We start from the raw sequence: 13,706 nt of genomic DNA, 5'->3' as shown, positions 1-13,706 counted from the left end.
GAGTAACAAGTGAATCGAGTATGAGAGATGAAAATAAAATTAAAATGCAATGCAAAAAGATAATCGAAATTGAAATTAGAGTTTCTAAAAAAAAAACAAATTAACGAACACTTGGGTTGGGTTTGGGACTCTCTTTATTTTGGATTCTAGATAATTTTCTCGATTAACAACCCAATCAAAGCATTGATAATTAGAAGATAAAAAGGTTAAGCTCAAGTTTTGCAATATTTTCCTAAGGGATTTTCTATTTTACTAGCCGAACACACATTAACAAACAAACGAGAGAAGCCTTGATAATTTTCAAGCTTTTGATGTGCCTTACGTCAACAACAAAACAAGAGCAAGAGCTTCAATCTATTTTCAATTTAAATCCAACTAGTAACTTAGTGAAATCAACATTATCAACAAAATATTACATCGATCTAAAATCCAAAACAAATCACGTCCCATTCTGCAACCCAAGCTTAAGAAATTAGCTACGCATAATATTTCTAACAATAAAAAGTAATCTAAATAAACTCATATTAAAAATTAAAGAAATTACTAACATAGAATAAATTTTAAAATGCAAAATAGATGATCTATACTAAAAAAAACAGCAATTCAAACGGTCAAAGCTCAAAGAGATAAAACAAATCAAAACTAACTAAATGAATAAAACTTAAGAAAATTAAATGAAACTTAACGCTGCCCAAAGGAAATGAAAGGAAGAAGAAAAAAACTTCAACTAAGCTACTGCTGTAGCCGAATGAAAAACTGGAAGAAACAATAAAAACAAAGTTTAGCTACTGCTGTAGCCGAATAAAAAAACAAAGAAACAAAGAAGACAAACTAAATAAAACTGGCTGCCCAGTGTCTGAAACAAAGGAAAAGACAATAACAAATCTAGCTACTGAACCGTGTGTCCTCTCTTTGTTCTCTAAGGTCTTTTTATAGCCGTGTGTCTCAACCACCCAGCTGTCTTCCTTCTCCAATATTGTCCAATTAGGTGGAAAGGCAGCAGCCTTTAATGACTTCCATGTCAAATTCGGTGGAGAGGCAGCCTACTTCTTCAATGTCAATTTCGGTGGAGAGGCAGCAGCTTTGTATGACTTTCAGCTTATTAATTTCCAGCCTCTTTTCACTCACCAGCGTCCTTGTGATGTGCTCCTGCATGTGTGCATTTTTCTTCCATGTGCAGAAGCAAGAAAAGCTTGCCTTCCAGCAACATTTTTTCTGCATTGGTGTGCTGTCCATGTGAGTTTGGTCTGTATGTTTGCATTTTTCTGCATGTCTACAGTTGTTGGTCTGCTGCATGGTTGAATTTTCTGCATGTGTGATGTTGTGGTCCGAATGCTCTTCTGCTGATCATGTGATTTTTCTGTTCTGCATGTGCTGTCATGTGGTTTTTCTGTTCTGCATGTGCTGTCCATGTGATGAATGGTCTGCATATTTGCTGTCATGTGGTCCGAATGCTTTCTGCACTGCATGTGCATGTGCTGGTTTGTAGGTCCACGTTTTCTGCATCTGTTTTTCTGCATCTGTTTTTCTGCATGTGTTTTTCTGCATCTATTTTTCTGCATCTGTTTTTCTGCATCTGTTTTTCTGCATCTGTTTTTTCTGTATGTTGGTCTGAATGGTCTTCTGTTGGCTGTCCGAATGATCTTTTTGCTGCATGTGTTTGCACTTTTCTGCTCTTTTATTATTTTCACAAATGTCCTGCAACAATTATAGAATTTTATGTATAAAATATTAGCATCAATTAGTTTAACATCAAGTACTAGAATTTGATACATAGTTAAGTGCTCAATTCTCATTTGATAAAATAAATCGTTCATTTAAGCAACTTAATTATGCAATTCTAATACTTTATCAATTAATACTAACACTAATAGTCTAATATAGAGTATAGTTATACATTTTTTTTAAAGAAAGAGCGGAAAGTCACATGTCAAATAGTGACCCCCTACCAAATTTATTAATAAAGCCCTTACTTATAGCAGAGGAATACCGTGGTAACAATCAAAGCCCATGAGAGAAAAAACCCAACAAGACCACAGCCAAGAAAACAACTAAACAAGCCAATAAATCAAAATAAGGAAACCAAAACCACAAAAACCAGACTAGTAACACCTTAAAAAGGAAAGGCCAGAGAAGTCCAACCGGAGCAATCCTCTAAGAATCCAAGGCATGTCGCAGTTATTAGAGTAAACCAATTCAGCGCTTGAGGCCCTTTCCTTGACTAACCAATCTGCCACATTATTGACTTCACGAAACACATGCTGAAAACAGCAATTGAGAGTGCGAGACAAACCAACAAGTTGTTCCCAAAAATCCTCTAGGTACCACACATTACAATGCCCTCTATTCCACTAAGAAATAACCACCATTGAATCAATCTCTACCATCACATTTGAAATATTTAATGATTTGCAAATCCTTAAACCTTTACGGAGCGCCAGGAGTTCTGCTCTATTGTTAGATCTGAAACTACTGGGATAGGCAAAAGCCTGGACAAGCCTACCTGAATCATTATGAATAACATCACCAATGACACAAGAGCCTGGGTTATCGAGACTACTACCACCTGTGTTCAACTTGCACCACCCTGACGGTAGCTTAAGCTACTTTACCACTTTGTAACAATTAGCTTTTGGCACAATCGATTTAATCCGCAGAGCCTCCAAGATCATGCCATCTCGGTGGGACAATCTGTTGGGGTTCTTACCTCGTGACAAAGGGAGCCCATCCACACACAAATAGAATGAACAACAGCTTCATGAGTTTCCAGCTTACCTTCCATTCGAGCAAAACATCTTCTCCTCCAGAGACGCCAAGTAACAATGATGGGTATGATATTGACTATAAAACCCACCTAGGAGGATGAGCTAGCACGCCTGAACCAAGTCACAAAATTATGTTTCCAAGATTTGCCAAGAGGAATACCAAAAAGATTGCCAAAAAAGGACCATACTTTTTGAGGAAATTCACCCTCAAAGAGAGCATGGTTAATATTTTCATGATGGCCTGCATTACAACAATCACATTTGAAAGCAAGAGGAATGCCAATATGGCGCAATCTATCATCCACACTCAAGGCCATATGCCAAGTCTTCAAAAAATGGATAGACATTTTTAACGGAAGACTTTTATGCCAAATCCAAGAGTGCAAATCAAGAGAGGAACCTCTGATATGAATACAATGCCATACAAATTTGGTAGAGAACATACTTGTCTCCGTAGGAGTCCAAACTAATACATGTTTTCCAGAATTAGGCCCAGATAAAGAGACTAAAATATCATTCACACTATCTTGCCCGACTAAGTTCTCTAGAAGATCCACATCCCAACTATCCGACAACCTACATTCTTTAATTTTCAGCATGGGTGAACCCACTAATGACATCTCATTAATTAGAGGGCCATTATCCCTTCCTTTGTCATACCAGAAAAAAACCTCTCATTCTCTAATCTTCCATTTAGAATTATTCAACAATGACGGAATACAATTAGCAACCATTCTCTAAAATCTAGACCCTTTATTAGCCTCTATTAGAAACTAAGGTTTCAATCCCACATTTTTAGTTTTGAAGAATTAGCCCATAGAAAGTTACCTCGTAGAAAGTTCCAAGCAAACTGCATATATAGGGCTCTCTGAGTATCTTGGAGGTGTCGTAAATCGAGGCCCCCTTCTTCCACAAGGTTGCAAATATGCTTCCACGCCACCCATTTCTTCCTATATCACCCATTGGATTTTCCCAAAAGAAAGAACTCATCAACTTATAAATCTTGGTGATGGTAGCTTGAGTGACTTATAAAACAACAAAAAGGTGAAGAGCCATGCTGGATATAACATGCCTTAACATAACAAGTCTTCCACCAGTAGACAATAGCCTCATCTTCCAACCACTGATTTTTCGCCTCACTTTATTCACCATGCCTTCAAGATGAGATTGCTTAAGACGCTCTAGAATTATCGGCACCCCTAGATATTGAAAAGGAAAAGTCCCTTCCATGAAACCAATATAAAGTGAATTTATGTTTATTAATAGTCTGTCCTGACCACCGCTCATATTGACTCAAAATTTGCTGAAGTACTTTAACCGATCTCTGACTTCCATTAGAAAAAATCAAGATATCATCAGCATACATCAAATGAAAAACAATAGGCCTAATAGGGGCCTGATAAAACTGGCCAAATTTATTCTCTACCATGCTACCATGAATCATCCAGGATAGGATCTCTTATTGAATGATAAATAAGTAAGGTGACAGAGGATCACCTTGACGAAGACCTCAGCCTCCCAGAAAGAATCCCTTGGTTGTACCATTTATCATAACCGAATACCAGGGGCTTGAAATACAGGAATGCACCAGGTCACAGAATTGAGAAGAAAAGCCAAACCTTTGCAAGACTGTAATCAAATAAGTCCAATCCACATGATCATATGCTTTAGCCATATCCACTTTCAACATAATATTTTCCTCGTGAGTTCTTTTATTAATAGAGTGAACCATTTCCTGGGTGATGTTAATGTTCTCAAAGATACTTCTTCCAGGAACAAAGGCTTCTTGCTCCAAAGAAATCAGGCAAGGCAAGAGACCTGTTAAACGATTCACAATAATCTTGGAGCAAATTTTGTAAAAAAAAAAAACAAAGGCTAATGGGGTAAAACTTATCAAATCCTGCAGATGAATCCACCTTTGGTATTAAAACCAAATATGAAGCCGTAAAAAACTTGGGAAGACGCTTGGACGTAAAGAATTCCAATACTGCATTCCACATATCAATTTTAAACACCTCTCAACAGCTTTTATAGAAACCTAAATTGAACCCAACAAGACTCAGAGCACTTTGAGAAGGAATAGAAGACAAAGCTTAAAAAACTTTCTCTATTGTAGGCGCACGAAGAATGGAGACATTCTCCTCCTCTAAAATGATGATATCAATGAGATGCTCAAGACTAGGCTGCTCAACTGGTGATTTCCCTTGAAGAAAAGAAGAAAATAATTCCATTGCACTTTGGTGAATGCTTTTCGGCGTCTCATAAACCACCTCATTCGATCACATTTCCATCACTCATTTTCACCTCTTATTGGCAAGGCAAGAATGAAAACATTTTGAGCTCCGGTCACCATCCACTTGCCATTTTAACTTAGCCATTTGTGCCAATCTTATCTCTTCCTGGCGCCTTCAAATTGCTAGGTCCAAGGCTATCACATGTATTGCTCTCTCTCCAATTATCCTCCCAATTTAGTTGAAGCTTTTACTCGATCTCCTCAACCTGTTTTTCAAGAGCATCAATACCTCCCAAAATATGACCAAACCCTTTTATTCCACTCCCTCAGTGCCACCTTAGTCTACTTTAATTTCCTAATCAAAATCTGAATAGTGGAAGCACCAACCTAAGGAGCCCAAGCTGTCTGAACATAGTCCAAAAAACTATGGTGATCCACCCACATCTGTTGAAATCGAAAAGGAGTTAGGCCATAAGAGAAATGATCTTTCTTGAACTCAATGAACATGGGAGCATGATCTGAAGTAGATCACGGTAGATAGGAGCAAATAGCATTTGGAAACAAAGCAAGAAATGAACTGTCCATAAGAGCACGATCAAGACTTGCCTAGGAGCGGGCAAGGCCCTATTGCCCATTGCACCAAGTAAAATCACTCCCTTTCTTAGCCATTTTAATCAAACCTCCTTGATGTATCTAATTATTAAAATCCTCCATAGCCATAATAGGACGAGGTCTACCTCGCCTTCTTTCTAAGTCATTACGGATAGTATTAAAATCCCCAACAAAAATACAAGGGTCTAAACCCAAACTATTAGAACTGAGATCATCCCATAGACAGCGCCTCTTCGCCATAGTACATTTGGCATAAATCACTGTACGCAAAAACTTCTTAGCTCCTTTACCTATTGTAATAGAAATAAATTGCATTTCCATCCGAACCAAGTGCACCTCACTAGTACTATCCCAAAAAATCAAGATTTCCCCCCCTTTAGCATCATTAGAAATGAAATTATCAAATTTCAGAACTCATGCCAATCTACGAGCACCCTCAAAATTTGGAAAAGGTTCTAAAAAAACAACTTTCGACTTCAACTTACCAATCAACTATTTTAATCTACCTTTAGAGGTCCCAACCCCCTAATGTTCTATACAAAAATGGAATCAATCATTGAGAGGGATTTGACAATAGGGCATGAACATGAGAAGAGCTTCTCATTTTAACAAATATCTTTTTCTTATACTTCTTCTTACCTTCATTGGCCTTAGACTCTATAAGATATTCTGCAGGAAGATCTCTGGTTGTATATCTGGTTTCAGCTAAAAAACAATAGTCTCTAGAGTAAGTGTCTCTTTACCTGGTGCATCGGCAGGTTCTTCTTCCTTGAGCTCCTCAACCTTCACCACAAACGGTTAGATCCCCTCACCAGCCATAATCACTGGGACCTCAACTGGGTCCAAATTCTGATTTGAAAAGCCAGCCATTGAAGTCTCCCCCAACACAACATCCATAGAAGTCTCGGCAAACATTGGGAAGGATGGTTCCAATTCAATTGCCTTATTAACCTCTGTTTATGAAGGAAATAGAGTATTACTAATAGGACTAGACGACACCACAAACGATTCCTTGAACATCACTGAATTGTCTTCTTTCTTAAGGATCTCCAAAATACCACCCACGGGCTTAAACGGAGGATCATCCGTAGAGTCAAATGGGAGTGGCATAGATTCTACAACAGGTTCCATAACATTCACCGTATTGTCTTCATTCACGGGGATTAACAAAATGACACCTACAGTATCAGACGGAGTATCATTCGCAGAGTCAAACGGATGCAGCACAGATTCTGCCATAGGTTCCACAACCTCTTCAGTCGGTTTGTGCCCTTTCTTCCATACCCAAATATTTCCATTATGCTCAGTTTTTCCTATTCTACAAGTCTGCAAATTATGACCTTGCATTCTGCACTTACAACAATAGGCAGTGAGAGTTTCATACACAATTACTTGTTTCCTCGCAACAAGTCAGATTATCACGACATATGAACATCCCAATAGGAGCCATAAGAATATTCATAAAAGCTTCACGATAATAATTTGGAGGAAGACTCGGTAAAGAAATCCATACTGGTACCCTTGAGGGTTCTTCGTCCTCATGAAATTCCAGATTCTAGAGAAAGGCACAATAGAAAATTATATTGATCTCACAAACATCCTGTGATAAAGCTTTAGTAAAATTGGCTTTATTAGCCATACGCACAAAAATATTATGAGGATGCCTCATGGAAGAGACCACTGGCGTGGCAGAGACCCCATCGGTTGTGAATGAAGGCACGAATGGCGTCTAGTGGAGGACGTTGCTTCAAAAATCTGAGAACAACTGAATAGCAGAAAGGTTCCGTAGAACGTGTGATCTCTTCGTTGGTGAACTGAAAATAGACCTCACCATCTCGGGGATGGGCTACGGGACAACAACGTTCCTATAACTAAAATAGTTATAACTATATTATACTTAATACTAATATAGTTATACTAATCACTTTAATTAATACTAATACTATTAGTCTATTATATAGTCTAATGTTGGCTATATATTTATAACTGATACTAATATTTATACTAATACACTAGTCTCTAATATAGTAATATATAATATAGTTATACTAAATAACTGATCCACTATAACTAATATTACTAATATATAGCTAATAGCAATACTAATAGTCTAATACTAATACTATTATATAGTTTATTCTAATCATTACAATCAAATCACTATGTCTATAACTATATATATATATTTAGTATCAATGTATTATTATATTCTTTAATATATAACTATATAGTCTATATATAGTATTAATATCACTACATGTAGTAATAACACACTAACACTATACTAGTATAATATATAGTACTAGTATATATTAGTATTAATAGTATTACTATTATTTAATATAGTATTATCACTAACATATTGATATAGTACTATATATTAGTCTTTACCAGTAGTATTATGCTATTACTATATGCTATTGACTAATAATATAATATATAGTACTAGTATAATAATATATCATATATGTATGATAGTATATTTACTATTATAATTTTGATAAATACATTAGTGTATTAGACTTTAGTGTATTACACTATATAAATATATAATATATTTAGTAATATATATGTATAAATACTATACAATATTAAGCCAAGCAGGCCAAGTGGTCCAAAAGTCCAAAAAAACCCAAGACCAACATCAAAAAGCCCAGCTACCCAACCCCAAAACAGTCAAACGGCGCCATTTAAGTTTCTTAAATGAGACATTTTTGCCATTTGTGATTGAAACGACACCGTTTTTATGGTCATAAACGATGTTGTTTCAGTGTTTTTAGGGTAAAATCCTCTAGGTCTCCTCCTCTATGCGATGCCTCACTCTTGACTCTCATCTCACGCGACATGGCCCCTCCTCTCTCTCAACCACCCTCATGTAGCTCCTCCCTCTAATACCGTCACACGAATCCCCTCTCTCAAGTCTCAACAGCTCGTCACGGTCGCCCCGTCCATAACTCCTCATTGTCACCCTTTCGTGTCCTCTCAATCTCAAATTCATGATAAGTTGGCTTTTGACGTCTCCCTTTAGGTTTTTTTTTTTTTTTTTTTTTGTGATTCATTGATTTTTAAGATCTTGATTGTGAATAAATCATAGTTTTAATCTAGTGATTGTAATTTGTAATTGTGAATAAATAAGTGAGATTGTGATTCTATGATTGTAATTTATTTTTTCACGTTCTTCTTGATCAATTGGTTTTTTAGAGAAGTATACTTCAGAAAAGTCAAGAAGAACGTGAAAAATATACTTTTTTCAAGGAAGTGAGAAATAATTAGTTCTTCATGCTTCAGTTTTTTGGTGAGGAGTTGGTGGCTAATTTATTGCCTAGTTTTTAAGTAGAAATTCGTGTGTTTTGGATTGACTTTGTTGTTCCAATATGATTCATTAGATATTCTTGTAATTTGGACTTTTAATTTAGACTTGTAATTTGTTGAACTTTTAGACTTGTAATTTGTTGGATGGACTTTTGGACTTATAATTTAGACTTTTGAAATTTGGACTTGTAATGTTTTGGACTTTTAGACTTGTAATTTAGAGTTTTAGAATTTAGACTTGTAATTTGTTGAATTGTTGGACTTTTGGACTTCTAATTTAGATTTTTGGACTTATTTTATTCCATAGTAGATTATTCTTTTTATTGCAAATTTTTTTTTTTCCAGTTTTTGTAGTATTTATATTTACAAGCTTGTAGCAGGTTTTTTTTTGTAAAGTAGTTTTTAGTAAAGCATATTTTAGTAAATCAAATTTTTTTTAGTAAAATAGATTTTTGTAATAGTAATAGATTTTGGAATAAAAGTATAAAATAAATTTTTTTTAAGCAGGTTTTTTTAAACAATTTTTTTTTTATACAAATTTGCATTTTATTAAAATCGAAAAACTGGACCGGAATTGATAAAATCAGAAATACCAGTTTAGGGGAATAATCGGTGCATAATTGATTTTTGAAAATATAAAATTGGTATATATCGTTTTGGTCCTAAATTTTGTTCAAAGCCGAACTAGACCGATTACACTCCTAGTCGCAGATCTCTCATTCTTGGCTCATGTATTACTTCAATTTTCCCCTTTTGTGGCATAGGCGCCAATGACTTGGTTTACCACTATTTGGAAATTTGCCTTCACCTCAATCTCCAATGTGCCTAGTGCTTTGGCAATTGAGAGTTATGCTATTAGGGTTTCGTACTTGGCTTCGTTATTGGTGGTTTTGAATGTGAGTGTTGCCATATAATAGTGCTCCTTCCCACTTTCTTCAACAATGTAAATCCCTATTCCCTCTCCTATTCAACAAAAAATTGCCAGGGTTGCTGGTGTGGTGTACCTTGAATTTTGACTAGGAACCCAGTTAACTCGGCGGCGAAGTCCGTCAAGGCTTGTCCCTTAACTGCACTCCTAGGTATGAATTTGATATCGAGCTCACTAGGTCCCACTGACCATGCAACCAACCTGCGAGGCATCAGGTTTCTACAATATTCTTCCAAGTGGGTGTTTAGTTAACACCTTCATGGGATGAGCTTGAAAATATAGGCGCAGTCTCCTAGCGGTTGTTACTAATGTGAATGCTAGCAACTCCATTATTGGGTATCTAGTTTCGACACCTCTTAGTGTGCAGCTCACATAGTATACTAGCGCTTGGGCGGTGCCATCTTCTTTAACTAGTACTGCAGAAACGGTGTGTGGGGATATTGCCAAGTACACGTACAAGGTGTCCCCATGATTAGGCTACTTCAATAGTGGTGGGCTGGAGAGGTATTGCTTTAATTTTTGGAAAGCTAGATCACATTCTTCTTTCCATGGATGGACCTTCTTTAAAACCCTGAAGAAAGGAAGACATTTGTCTGTAGATCTTGAAACAAACCTGTTTATCCTGCTTGCTAGTTGTTGGGCGTCATTGAGCTTTGAGGCAGCTTCATGTTCAATATGACATCAATCTTCTCAGGGTTCACCTCAATACCCCTTTCAGAGACTATGAAACCTAAGAACTTCCCTGAATCCACTCCAACAACACGTTTTACCGGATTTAGTTTCATCTTATATTTGTGAAGCACAGCAAAAGACTCTCGTAGGTCGGCCATATGCTGGGCAAGTTCCTTGCTTTTCACCATTAACTTGTCGACAGACACCTCTATAGTCTTACCAATTTGTTGTTTGTACATCTGATTGACTAACCTTTGATATGTTTCCCCAGCATTTTTCAACCCAAAGAGCATTACTCGATAGCAATAAAGATCTTTTTCAATAATGAATGCCGTTTTTACCTCATCTGATTTGTTCAAGAAGATTTGATTATGTCCTGAATAAGCATCCATAAAACTTAGCACTCGATGTCCTACCGTGGTGTATACAATAACATCTATTCGTGGCAATGGGACACTGTCCTTGGGACAAGCTTTATTCAGGTGCGTGAAGTCAACACACATCCCCCACTTCCCATTTGCTTTCTTTACCAACACCACATTGGAAAGCCATTATGGGTAATAGGTCCCCCTTATAAATCTTGCCACTAGAAGATGACCAATTTCCTCAGCTATGGCTAAGCACTTCTTTATGTTGAAGGTTCTCTTCTTTGGACTTACTTTCTTTGCCGCTAGATCAATACATAACTTGTGCTCCATGACGGCATTGCCAATACCTAGAATGTCTTCATGGCTTCAAGCAAACACAACCTTGTGTTCAATCAACAATTGTTTCAACGCTTCTCTATACTGGGACGAGAGTCTTGTTCCCACACAAGTGGTGGCGTTCGGACAGTTTGAGTGGAGTGTTACTAGCTCCTAAAGTTCATTTGCATCTGCTTGCATCAGATTGCTCTCATCCGTAACTTCAATGTCTTGGCCAGTAACGACCAATGATGGAGGTGGCAGCTTAGTGCTTGAGTTCTCCACAACAAATATTGATGGCGTCGCCGTCTTGAGTTCCTGTACATAACATTCTCTCGCCAAGATCTGCTCCCCCTTACCTTGTTGACGCTTGCCTCTATTGGAAACTTCAGTTTTAGGTGGTAAGTAGAGGTGACAACTTTCAAATTATTTAGAGTTGGGCAACCCAATGTGGTGTTGTATGATAATGGGGCTTTAACAACCAAGAAATTTGTCATCGTTGTAACCATGTTGTCTCATTGCCCCATCGTGACTAGTAGTGTGATGGTATCCTAGAACAAGATGTCAGGGGAGCTCCCATTGTCAATCAAGATCAGTCTACTAGTGTAGGTCGTGACCTACAAAGTGACTACTAAGGCATTATTGTGGGAGTATAAGACACCCTCGCAATCTTCATCTCCGAAGGAAATAATGGAAGAGGTACCCAGTCTTACTTGAAGGGCTTATCTACTGAGTACACTTCGTGATATCTAACTTGATGGACGTGAGCCTCTCTACTAGATGTTGTTACTTCTCCGTCAGCAATCCTCCTGCTATGGTACAAAATTCAGTACAAAATTCCCTCGAGGGGGCTTGGTCTTGGTTGTTTGGTTGGCGGGAAGAGTCTTGCTTGTGTTCCCTATGCTACCATTGCCTTTTTGGGCTTCTGCTCTGTTTGGGCTCATGCCCACAACCTTCTTCCTCCTTGGCTTCACATGGTTTGCTAACATTCGTTCAAGCTCCCCGCTTCCCACCAATTCAACTACTATTTTCTTCATGGTCGAATAGTCTTCTATCTAGTAAGTATCAGATTGGTGGTATTTACAATAACGCTGGCCCCTTGTGGGTGGGTGTGTATCTTTTCTTGCGGTCCTGAACTTTTCTTGTACATTCAAGGTGTTGTGGACAAGGCAAGGCCCTTGGTCTCGCTGGTTGGAGTGTCCTTCACGCCCCTCACCCTGGTGACTAAACCTAGCTTTCCTATCTCTATTTGAACTTTTAGATTCGGACTTCACTTCCTACTTCCTTGGCTCCAACAGAGCCTGCAACGTGCCTTCGTCTTTAACATAGTCATAAGCCCTATCCATAAACTCCCTCAAGGTTGAGGGGGTTTTTCTAGTCAGCTCAATCATGAATGGGCTCTGGGGTCATATGCTTCCCAGTAAGGCGACGAGTGTGATCTTTTCATCTTAATCATTGGTGGTCAGCTTCTCCTTATTGAATTGGGTTAGGTACACTTTCAAGCTCTCGCCTTCTCTCTACTTGATGGTGAGAAAGTAGGCTGCAGGTCGGCGGCGTCTCCTGCTCACTAGGAATTGTGTTAATAACTGTTTGGCAAACTCTTCGAAGCTGTTGATACCCAGACCATAGAGTTCCAAACCAATCATGTGCTATCCCTTTCAAGGTCAATGGGAAAGCGCGGCAAGCGACATCTCCTAGAAAGCCCTAGAGAGTCATGTGTCTTAAAATTCTCCACTTGATCCATAGGGTCCTTGGATCCGTCATACATATCGATCTGAGGGACTTTGAACTTAGGTGGGAGTGGTACTGCCATCACCTCCCCACTATAGGGGAGATCTGTCTGGTTCAACAACTGCTCTATGGAGGAAGATCCTACAATTTTTCTCACCATCTCCTTGTATTTTCCCACAAGGCTCTTCAGTTCATTGTGCAACTTCTTCTTTTCCAACCCCTCGACATTGACCCCACTTGCACTTTGCGCATCTCCTTCTGTGTGGTCGTTGTTGACTGGTGGTGTAGTAATGTGATGCCACTTCAACTGTTCGTTCCCCTTTTGTAACTACTACACCAGGGCCGTCTCCTTTTTCAACTTTTATTGAATATCCACCAGCCTAGCTTCCATCTCTATCGTGTTCATCTTTTGATCTCTGGTTGCCTGTGATTGCGTGGTAGTTGGCATGTGAAAATCACATTGAAGTCTGCAAAGATCCCATAGACGGTGCCACTTTTAAGGATGTGCTTCATATCACCAACTGTAGGAATACCTACAACGAAATAAGAGGGTGGCACGAGGTGCTCAGTGAAACTCCGATACTTAAGTTAAAGAAATAATCTCAATTTAAGCATACGAATGAATGAATTAATGTGTTATTTATAAAGACGTGGTAGTGATGATGATCAACTTTCACAATGTATCTTGAAGACTCTTCGTATTAATTGAAATGATCACCGTTCAAATCATTCGGAGTCGTTATTTGTTATCCACGATACATATATCTACA

This window comes from Carya illinoinensis, chromosome 11 (assembly GCF_018687715.1).
Source record: "Carya illinoinensis cultivar Pawnee chromosome 11, C.illinoinensisPawnee_v1, whole genome shotgun sequence".
Taxonomy (NCBI): Eukaryota; Viridiplantae; Streptophyta; class Magnoliopsida; order Fagales; family Juglandaceae; genus Carya; species Carya illinoinensis.
This window is presented reverse-complemented; position numbering follows the sequence as displayed.